The sequence below is a fragment of the Tenebrio molitor genome, chromosome 1 (assembly GCF_963966145.1).
Source record: "Tenebrio molitor chromosome 1, icTenMoli1.1, whole genome shotgun sequence".
NCBI classification, from domain to species: domain Eukaryota; kingdom Metazoa; phylum Arthropoda; class Insecta; order Coleoptera; family Tenebrionidae; genus Tenebrio; species Tenebrio molitor.
In genome coordinates, this window is record NC_091046.1 from 17,720,142 (window position 1) to 17,732,183 (window position 12,042).

The following is a 12,042-nucleotide window of genomic DNA, read 5'->3' on the forward strand; positions in this document are numbered from 1 at the left end:
CCCTTTTGGTATTATGAGCCATTTATTATGAAATAATATCTTTCTAATAAATGGAGAGTGGAGAGACCGAAGATTGTCAGATTGATCGTGATCAAACATCTCCGAATAATGAGTCGTTATTAAGAAAATGTTGCATTTGTAAAGCCATAAAATCTCATTCAAATTTTGTTAAAAGTAAAAATCAGAAATGTGGAATAGGATACGTGTGTTATGATTGTAAAAAAAGACAAAATGATAAATTTACTTGTGATATATGTTTTATGGATGTTCCGATACGATATAAAAAAAGACATTTCAAAAAAATATGGCATGAAAAATTAGAAAAATATATTAACGACTTAAAAGGATAATCTCATCCATAAATGTTTTTGAATAATTTTTTCTCTAATAAATGGAGCTCTCGAAAGATGAGCTTCGTAAAATAACCCTTAAGAAAATTATAAAACTTACTAAAGGCGTCTTCGAATTCAGCTTCGAGTTCGTCTTCGAGTTCAGCTTCGAGTTCGTCTTCGAGTTCAGCTAAGAGTTCGTCTTTGGCACATGAGTCGTCCTCGATGAATAAATATTTTTTTTGTACTCATAGCCTTGAAAGCAACGCTTCCAACATCCAACGCTCGCTCCGAAACGAGTGCTTCCGGGTCGACTCGAATGTAAAAATTGCAAAAAACACTGGCCCTTTGAGGCATTCAAAAAAAAATCTGTCTTGATAATAATAAAATTTAGTTCATAAAATACAACTTCCCTAGGTTTTCCTCCATTAAAAAATTACGGAAAGATTTATAATCGTTGAAAATTGTTCCTACAAAATTCACAAATTATTGCAAAAATTGAAATATCAAGTGAAGAAATTGTTTCCAATAACGAAAGATCACTGCCTACTTGGTTTTGTTCGTTTATGTTTAATGTATTAAAACAAAAAATTTTAATTTAATTTTCGTACAAAAAATATTGTACGAACCACTTGCGTCTTCCGTTCATTCGCGCATTAATTAAAGGCACTCGCTCCTTCGTCGCTCGTGCTTTAAAAAATGCGCTCATGCGGGAACATCGTCTTCCCGCACTTGGTTCGTAAATAACTATTAACACCACAGTCAAATAATGAGATTGTCCTAAATAAACTAAATTTAAAAAAATTAAAAACCATTGCAAAAAGACGGGTTAAGAAACTATTCACAATACAACTCGAAGACTAAATCAGACCTCATAAAATTAATTCTAAAAGAAGAGCTCGATGCTGGCGACTGGTTTAATAAATTAAACAGACTCAATATTAAAAAATTAAAATCGATTGCTGAAAAACTAGGTATAAAAATAAAGCAAAATAGTGAAAAAACAGATCTAGTAAATCAAATTTCAGATAATGTAAACAATGAAAATTCGGGCGATGCCCTCATGAGAGAAGCGAATTTAAATACTGTTCTCAACGAAATCGGATCGCCAAGATTAGAGGAATTATTAGAGGAATCCATGTCAAAAAACGAGTCGACTCAGAATACAACGATAAAAGAATTAAGAAAAATTGCTAAAGAAAAGAATATCAAAGGTTACTCTAAAATGAAGAAGGCAGAATTATTACAAAAAATTAACGACCAACCGTTCGCTTTCGAAGATAGTTATTTTACAGAGTTTTCAAAAAAATCTAAAATTAAAATAATAGAAACAAAAGCTGAATACAGTAAAAAATGGGGGAGACACAAAGTTTACTATAAGGTTATATTAGTGGAAGACGAAGAAACATCCGAGTCCGATCTTTCAGACATAATTATGAAAAAAATTACTGTCATTAGAGAGGGATTAAATGAAATGATTAAAATAGTAAAACAGAAAACAAATTTCAAAGAAGGAGATTTAATGAATATAGTGATTAATCATCCTGATCTTTGGAATCCTATTTCCACAGGGTTATCAAGAACTTCTGATATTGACAATTTATTAAACAAAATTGAAAGTATCTTAACTTCAAATCAAGATTTAGATATATACGACTGCACATTTCACGCCGAAGTTGTTAATATGCCTAGAGGTGCTACTAAAGCGAAAAGATTATTAAATATAGCAGAAGACTCACGAACAAAGAGATGCATAACACAGATAAAAAACAAAGATAATTTATGTTGTCCAAGAGCTGTTATTGTTGGATTAACTTATCATACAAATATTATACTTGGAAAAGAATATGATCATAATGATATAAGATATATAAGAATGGGAAGAAATTTACAAACGACTTTAGCTCAAGAGCTGTGTAATCAACTTGGAGAATATAATAAAAATTATTTTACTTTAGACGATATTAAAAATATAGAAAAAGTATTAAATATTCAAATAAAAGTCGTAGCAGCAGAATGCTTTAATTCCATAATATATTCGGGGGTAGAGAAAGACGTAAAAGTTTATTTATATAAAAATGGAAATCATTTTGATACAATCAGTAGTATGACAGCTTTCTACGTTGAGTCTTATTATTGTGAAAAATGTGATAAACCATATCAAAACAAAGATGGTCATAAATGCAAAAAAAAAGTTAAAATATGCCTAATATGTTTTAACCCCAAACACGAAGAAGACTCAGCAAAACGAATATTTTGTGAAAAATGCAATAGATACTGTTTTAATCAAGAATGTTTACAAAATCATTCTGAAGTTTGTGAAAAATTTTACAAATGCTTAAAGTGTAATAAAATACTCAAAAGGTATGATAAAATGGTTGAGGAAGGTAACAAAATGATTGAAGAAGGAAATAAAATAATTGAAGAAGGGAATAACAAGATGGGTAATCAAATCATTAAAAAAGGTAACAAAATGATAGGAGAGGGTAGTAAAGAACATAGATGTGGATGGGAAAAATGTCGAAATTGTTATAAAGAAGTTGAAATATTAAAACATAAATGTTATATGCAATGGAAACGACAAAAAGGTGGAATCTGTCAAACAACAATAAAAGACGGTGATAAAATATATAAAGTAAAAGGTTGTAAAAATTGTGATAGAAAAGGTTGTACAACAATGTTTCCTGATAAAACAAACATGAGAGTAAAATATCACATATATCAATGTAAAGATTGTAAAAATTGTGTTAAAAAACCGTTGGATGATGAAGAACCTTTTGTGTGTGTTGACTGTGATTCTAGAAAGCATACAAATAATTGTACCTATACAGAAAAATATTTATTCTTTGATTATGAAGCGATGCAAGAAACAGGCAAACACATCGCTAATTTAGTTATATCTCACGATTTTAGCGGAAATGTCAATTCTTTTAAGACTAACGAAGATTTCTGTAAATGGTTAATTTCTAGAGATCATCGAGGACACACAGCTATTGCACATTATTCTAAAGGTTATGATTCCTACTTTATTCTAAAATATTGCGTTGAAAACGGTATTAAACCTTTCTGCGCATATAATGGATCTAAAATAATGTTAATGGAAATAAAATCAATTAATTTAAGAATTATTGATAGCAGTAATTTTGTTCAAGGACCTTTAAAAAACTTCCCTAAAACATTCGGTCTAAAAGAACTTAAAAAAGGATATTTTCCACATTTCTTCAATACAATGGAAAATCAGAACTATATTGGAAAAATACCTGATACAAAATACTATGGTGTTAATTCTATGACAGAATGTAAAAAATGTTATGGTAACAGTAAGCCAAAGGCGAACTCTAAGGCATGCAGAGATGATGGTTGCCGCAGTCACTTTTTAGAATGGCATAAACAAAAAAGAAAAGAAAATTATTTGTTTGATTTTAAAAAAGAACTTTATGATTATTGTAATTCTGATGTTGATATATTAAGAAGAGGATGTCTTGAATTAAGAAATCAGTTTCTAGAAATTGCTAATATAGACCCTTTTAGATATATTACTATTGCAGGTGTTTGCTTGGCTATATATAGATCAAAATATATTAAGAAAGATACAATAGCTGTTGTTGATAATCTGAAAAAAGATCAATATTCTCAACAATCAATTTCATGGTTAAATAGTTTTCATAATCCAAATATAAAACAGGCATTGAACAATGGTGAAGTGAAAATATGTGGATCAAAAGTTGACGGGTTTGATGAAAAATCCAATACTCTTTACCAATATCACGGTTGTTTTAGGCACGGTTGTACAAAATGTTATAGTTCACATTTTATTAATAATAAGAATAAAACAACTATGAAAGATCTTAATGAGAAAACAATGGAAAGAAGCGAGCAAATAAAAAAAGCTGGTTATAACTTAATAGAAATGTGGGAATGCGAGTGGACGAAGTCAAAAGAATATAAGAAAGAAATGAAACAAATTGAAGATGAAATTAAGGAATTGGAAAAACTTAATCCTAGAAACGCATTCTTTGGAGGTAGAACGAATGCAACAAAATTGCGCGTGAAGGGAAAGAAATTGAAATATATATATATATATATATATATACATAAAACCTACACCTCAGCGCCTCCGTTTTATATAAACACTAAACGTTGTGACCTCATATATGACGCTACCACCTCCGTTTTCGGAGGTCATAACGTATCCTATGAAATAAAATAGTGCAGCACTATAGTGGGTTGCAGCTATCTCCCTCTGAACTTTTCGATGGAGGTCTTATGGTTAGTACTTTGTCAAAACATATTCGTCTCTAGTTCAGCCGTTCGCTACGAGCGCCACCGTCGTTTGCGTATATTTGAACTTCGGACGTTGTTACTTCCGCCATATATTCACAATAATTGTAGATAAACATTGCACTTCATCGCCTCCTACATTTGGCAACATCGAAGTAGACATAATAGGACGTACCTAATACGTTTTCATGCCGGCTCTATTGTTAGCGACGTCATAACTAATACTGTTAAAAATATTATTATTGATGAACAACATGGATTTTTGAAGGGTAAATCAACTACAAAAATTTATTTGTTCTTACGGAATATGTGATCAATTGTTTTGAAAAAAATATGGAAGTAGATTGTATTTACGCTGATTTAAAAAAGCGTTTGATCGAGTTGATAGGTAGATCTAAATTGTGTCTCAAACTCCACTGTTGTCTTGGATCAACTCTTATCTAAGAAATCATAAACAGAAAGTGCGCATTATTTCACATAGATCTAGGGAAATTAGAGTGACTTCTGGAGTTCCTCAGGGATCTCATTTGGGCCCTGTGTTGTTTTCGATATTCATTAATGATATAAAGAATGTTATTAGAGATAGCTTGTTTCTGCTGTACGCTGATGATTTAAAACTTTTTTACAACATTAGATCTGATTGTGTACGAATTCAGGATGATTTGTGGTCGAGTGGTTTCATGGTGTGAGTTCAATGGTCTAGAACTTAATATCCCCATGTGCAAAGTAATTCGTTACCCTAGAAAGAAAATTATTACCCTTCCATCTTATTATATTCATAATTGTGCTTTAGAATGTTTGTTTCAAATTAGTGACCTAGGAAAAATACTCGATAGTAAACTTACTTTTTGCTCGCATATTGAAAAAAATGTCAAGAACTCAAACAAAATGTTAGGCTTCATGGTTCATCAGTGTAGTAGTGCAGTGTGTTGCTATATAATGCACTTGTACGGTCTAATTTGGAATACAACATATATAATATGGTGTCCGCTGTATCAAAATGCTATTCACAGAATTGAAAAAATTCAGAGAAAATTTATAAAATGTGCCTGCTATAAATTCATTTTGATAGAAATAACTATGATTATTTTATTTATCATCGTTTTCGACCAATCGTAAGGCTTTATTTTTTGGATTATAGTGACAATTCCACTCGGAAAATTTCAACCAATCATAATTTTTCGATAATTTTAGGACCATGCTAAATTATCGGTGTAATTCGTTCCTAATTGGTCCAATGATTCAAAATACTACAAGCTGATAGGTTTAAATTTTCCGAGTGGAATTGTCGCTGTAATTTTCTCCTCCCTCGAATTTTACCAAACTCATTTGATCCACAGTAAAAATTTTGTTGTTTTCAACTAAGCTAACTAACGCTTGAGAGTCATAAGACTACGTATAAATTTAAAAAATTGTGTAAAAGTTGGAAATGAAATTTTCTTTCGTGGAATTGTCATGCCGAATACAACTCGATGGTACGAAATTGCGGGAAATGTTTCTCCTCATTTTACTCGTATTTGTTTCTTAGACAATTTCCACTCGTTCGCTACGCTCACTCGTGGTAAATTGTCGTCAAAACAAATACTCGTATAATGAGATCGAAAATTTCCGGCAATTTCGTACCCTCTCGTTGTATTACTAATGACAATTCGATAATTCGTCAAGTAGTTTTCTCAGATGTTTTCAATCCTATTGCTAAAGTAATAAAATAAATACTGTTGTCAAATGGTACTATTTAATTCATGAAATAATCAACCGAATTACACTCTAGCTCTTGAAATGATCTGTTTTAACACTCAAGCTTTCAAAAGCTATAGTGGAGTAAAATCACATATCTAGCTCGCTTATTTCTGCGGGTAGGTGATTCCAAGGTATAACTAAATGAAACCTATACTATCTTGTAGAGAACATTTTGGGGCATAAGGAATGGTCATCTACAACTTTTTTTAATAGGACCGAACTTTGAAAACGGCCTTGATACGTAGTTGAGGTGTAGTCTGAAAAACTACGTTTCTCGTAACATTTAACGCTGTGTTAATTTAACTATTGAAGCTATAATTATGATTTTCTGTATATTTGTAGTAAACAGTACAGCGCTTGCAATAGTGAATCGAAAATTTCGCAAATATCGATAGTTTTGAAAAAAATAATTAATAAATTTAGATTAATCAAAAATGCGCATCGTAAACTTCACTCTGCTGGGACCTATGTGAAATGTTGAAAATTTCGATACACATGCAGCGAGTCAAATGTAACTAGGAAATTGTAAAACTTTTAAAAAAAAGAATTAAGTCAGTAGCCCGTATACTTTTTGAGAAAATAATTTTTTTATTCGACGAGCGAACGCGCCGGGCGGCTCCTGGCAGGCAAATACAGGTGTCCCCAAAAAAGAAGACGAGTCCATAACTCCGTTATTTATCGGAAGATTTTAATTATCTGTACACCAAATTAAATAGTTGTTAATAGACTACAAAATGGCCTAATAAATTCAATTATAGCCCCATGGGCTTCAAGGGTAAACTGTCAAAATATTTTTTTTCAATGGGATTACATATTTTTTTTAGTAATTATGATAGAGATTTTTATTCTGAAAACAACAATGTATCACAAGTATACACTTAAATACCAAAAATTTCACCAAAAAAATGTAAAAAAAACGCTACTATCGTCTATGTTCCATTTTGTGCTAAACATTGGCATATCTGCGCAATCCCACATGTTATTATTTGTCATTTGTTTTTCCAGCTACCTTAATTTGGTTATTACATTCTAACGCAACGCATTTTGATAGCTTTTCACCTGGTGCTCGTCACTTGTTTCAAAAGTTAGTGTGATTTTTTTTTATGTGAAGTTATACTTGTGATACATTGTTGTTTTCAAAATTAAAATCTCTATCAAAATTACTAAAAAAAAGTATGTAATCCCATTTGAAAAAAAATATTTTGACACTTTAGTCTTAAAGCCCTTGGAGCTATATGTGAATTTATTAAGCCGTTTTGTAGCCTATTAACAACCATTTAATTTGGTGTATAGATAATTAAAATCCTCCGATAAATAAGGAAGCTATGGACTCGTCTTTTTTTTGTGGGGGACAGCCTGTATAACCCGGCACGCGTATTTAGTCGTCGTCTATCGATGTAGGGATTGTAGCAGTCCAAAAACAGTAATTGTAAAATTTTGAGTAGGTAAATTTTTTGTATTTTTGTTAAAATTTACCTATTTTAAATGCTTTCTTCGTCATCTTCATTCTCATATACCTAAACAAGAAACATTGTTGTGACATTTTTTGCAAGAACAATCTGCAGCATTTTAAGCCTTCCTTCATGCACATACATTTATTATTTTGGCATCATTGGTCTGTCCAAAAAATGTTCATCAGTTTTCTAATGTCATTAGGTATGGGATCCATTGTAGCTAAAACAGGTTCTAAAATGCCCTTATTTAGATTGGGAGATTTTAAATTGTATTAAATTAACCCAACACTACAAAACGCACTAGAATACATAAGTTCATGACAAAAATGTTATAAACTGCTTGAAGGATATATTTCAAATTTTACGTGCGTTAGCTACTTCTTGCTCTACGTAGAATTTAATGAATTTTATGTCAACCAATCTCTCGCTGGACAAACTATACATGACTACACAACGATATACGTAATTGATCAATGCATCTAAAATTTGGGTGAAGTATGTAGGTACATAATAATTATTATTTTTTAATGTTAATACCTTAGCACATGTTGACCAAAAGCATCATCTGTTGGTGGCAATTTTTTAGCAGACTTATTGGAGGTTGTAGTCAGTTTATACCTCAGTTGGTTTAATATGTTAATGGTCTCAGTTTTATTTTTTTAAAAAGCCAGTGCGAATTTAGTAGAAATTTTAACAGCCTCGGTCATAGTCATCGAGTTTAACTTCCCTAACTCTTTAAATGTTTTCAGAAGGACATTGTATGCTGATTTTTTTTTGCCGATTTTAAAACGTTAAAAAATGCATGGCTGGTAACACTTCATTTTCAAGTAGGTACATATGTGCACTAAAAAACCCATAGGTCAATCTTTTGACATACTTAAAATGAGCATATTTTGCAAAAGAACAGGAAGTAAAAAAAGAGAGAAATGAACTGCAATTCAAACTAGTATAAAAATAATACTTTTTGATATTGATTTACTTTGAAGATATTTTTTTAACATTTTTTATAGGAACAGGAGAATCGACGAGAAATAATATTTTGCTTTTTTTTAATGGTATTGCTTATCTATTCTTCTTAAATTAAAAAAAAAACAATTAAACAATAAATGTATGTGCATGAAGGAAGGCTTAAGATCCTGGAGTGATTGTTCTTGCAAAAAATGTCAGAACAATGTTTCTTGTTTGTATGAGGATGAATATGACGAAGAAGAAAGCATTTAAAGTAGGTAAATTTTAGCAAAAATACAAAAAAATTACCTACTCAAAATTTTACAATTATTGTTTTTAGACTGCTACAATCCGTACATCGATAGACGACTAAATACGCGTGCAGGGTTATATCTGCCTGCCAGGAGCCGCCCGGCGCGTTCGCTCGTCGAATAAAAAAAATATTTTCTCAAAAAGTATACGGGCTACTGACTTAATTCTTTTTTTAAAAACTTTTACAATATCCTAGTTACATTTGACTCGCTGCATGTGTATCGAAATTTTCAACATTTCACATAGGTCCCAGCAGAATGAAGTTTACGATGCGCATTTTTGATTAATCTAAATTTATTAATTATTTTTTTCAAAACTATCGATATTTGCGAAATTTCCGATTCACTATTGCAAGCGCTGTACTGTTTACTACAAATATACAGAAAATCATAATTATAGCTTCAATAGTTGAATTAACACAGCCTTAAATGTTACGAGAAACGTAGTTTTTCGGACTACACCTCAACTACGTATAAAGGCCGTTTTCAAAGTTCGGTCCTATTAAAAAAAGTTGTAGGTGACCATTCCTTATGCCCCAAAATGTTCTCCACAAGATAGTATAGGTTTCATTTAGTTATACCTTGGAATCACTAAAAGTCATAATTTCAGTCCGATTTTACTCCACTAGTAACCACTCGTGTCACTGACATAATTTCCCTCCACCAATTAATACTGTCAAAGTAACAGTCGTTACCTAGGGCAGCTTTCGTGTTAAAAATCGATCATTTCAGAGCTCTCGTGGAATTACAACCGATAATATATTGGCTTATTTTGGTTTAAGTACTTTAAGATCCAGACGCATTCAATTGCTTCTTTTTTAAAGTAATTAATTATATGATTACATGTTCGTCAATCTTAGGCTTATTTTTACTTTATGTGCCTCAATGTAATTTCAGAAGTGTAATCTGTTAGTTGTTCCTTATCATAGAACCAACTATGGGTTAAGGTCGCCTTTATCTAGAATCTGCAGGAATGTTAATTCACATTCTCATAATGTTGAATTTTATAGTATTAAATATAATAGTTTTAAAATTAGTTTAAGAAACGCTGTTTAGGGAGTTGTCACTCGTATCTATTGTTTTTGTTATGTTATTGAAGTTATTGTACCGAGCGATCATTTAAAAAATAAATCGAGTTTGCTTTGGAGCCTATGCTATAGCATGGGTTGCCATAGGTAACACGCCGACTCGATTTATTTTTTAATTGATCGCACCGTATTTGGTTTTTTCTTTATTTGTTCTCCACTGTTAAATGGTATTGTTTGCCGTTAATAAACCTATTTCATCATATACAAAACATCTTAAATCTATTTTTAGCGTGAAAGGAGTGGCAACAGCGCCGGAAGTCACAGCATCGAAATAATGTAATATATTGTAGGAGGTGAGAGCGATCGAATCATACAATCTATAATATTAGAGGAAATTGTTACCCCTCTTTAGAAACCTTTGTTACCGACTCTCCCCTTATGTGAAATTATGCTTTTAGTTCTTTATATGTGCATCAGGTGTAGTGGAGGCTTGAGCGCCCGCGAGTATAACGGAGGTCTTAGCGATGAAAATGTACCTATATATATATATATTTGCAGTTTATATCCAACAGTACAATGTTACGATGATTATCCAGTTGGACATCCAACTAAAATATTCAAACCTCGTACGTATAATTCAGATTGGTATGGTTTAATAAAATGTTCGATTTTACCACCAAAAGGTTTGTATCACCCTGTTTTACCTGTTAAGAATAAAACCAAATCTGGTGATGAAAAACTAACATTTCCATTATGTCAATTGTGCGCAAAATTAAGTACTTAATCAAAAAGATAAATGTTCTCATACGGAATCTCAAAGAATTATCAGAGGAACCTGGTGTACCAATGAAGTAAAAAAAGCAATTGAAAAGGGTTACAAAATAATAACTATTGATGAGGTTTGGCATTTTTACGAAAAATCATCAAATTTATTTAAAGGATATGTGAAAGCGTTTATGAAAATTAAATTAGAAACAAGTCCTTGGCAGGATGATTTTGAATCAGAAGAAGAATATAGAAAAGCTGTAAAAGAAAATCTAGGTATTGAATTGGGTAAAATAGAAAATAATCCTGGAAAGAGGGCTGTTGCGAAAATATGCTTAAATTCCTTAGGGGTAAATTTGGGCAAAGACAAAATATGGGCGCAACAGAATATGTTACAGATGTTAAAAGGTTTTATGAAATTTTATTAGACGAGAAACTTGATAATATACGCATAAACGATATAAATGAAAATATGTTACAAATTGATTATAAGTTAAAAGATTGCTATATAGAAAATGATTTCAATACCAATATATTTATAGCTGCTTTTACAACTGCAAACGCAAGACTAAGATTATACGAAATGTTAGATAAATTAGGAAAAAGCGTAGCATATTATGATACAGATAGTATTGTATGTATATATAGATAATGGAAAAAACACTGTTAAAACAGGCTGTCTATTGGGAGATTGGACAGACGAATTAGGTAAAGGCGTATGGATAATAGACTGGATATCAACAGGTCCAAAAAGTTATTGTTATAAGACTAATACAGGTAAAGTTGTTTGTAAAATAAAAGGATTTACGTTAAATTATGAAACGTCCAAAGAAATTAATTCCGACAGTATAAATAATATTTTAGAGAAAGACAAAAAAATCAGTACACAATATAATCGAATTACCAGAGATTCTAAAACTAAAGAACTTTTAAATAAAATAGAAACAAAGGAATTTGGTTTTGTTTATGACAAGAGAGTTATTCTAGAAAACGTTGATACAGTACCGTTTGGATTTTAATCCTTTTTTATTGTTCCTAGCTGATGAATAATTTAAGCTCAATTTATAAATCGATCGTAATCGTTATCGGAACCGGAATCGTAAGCAATTTGAAACACTGAATATCCGTTTGATGATTTATAACTCGATCGTAAGCGGAAGGCTCGTAAGGATCGTACGAAGTTGGT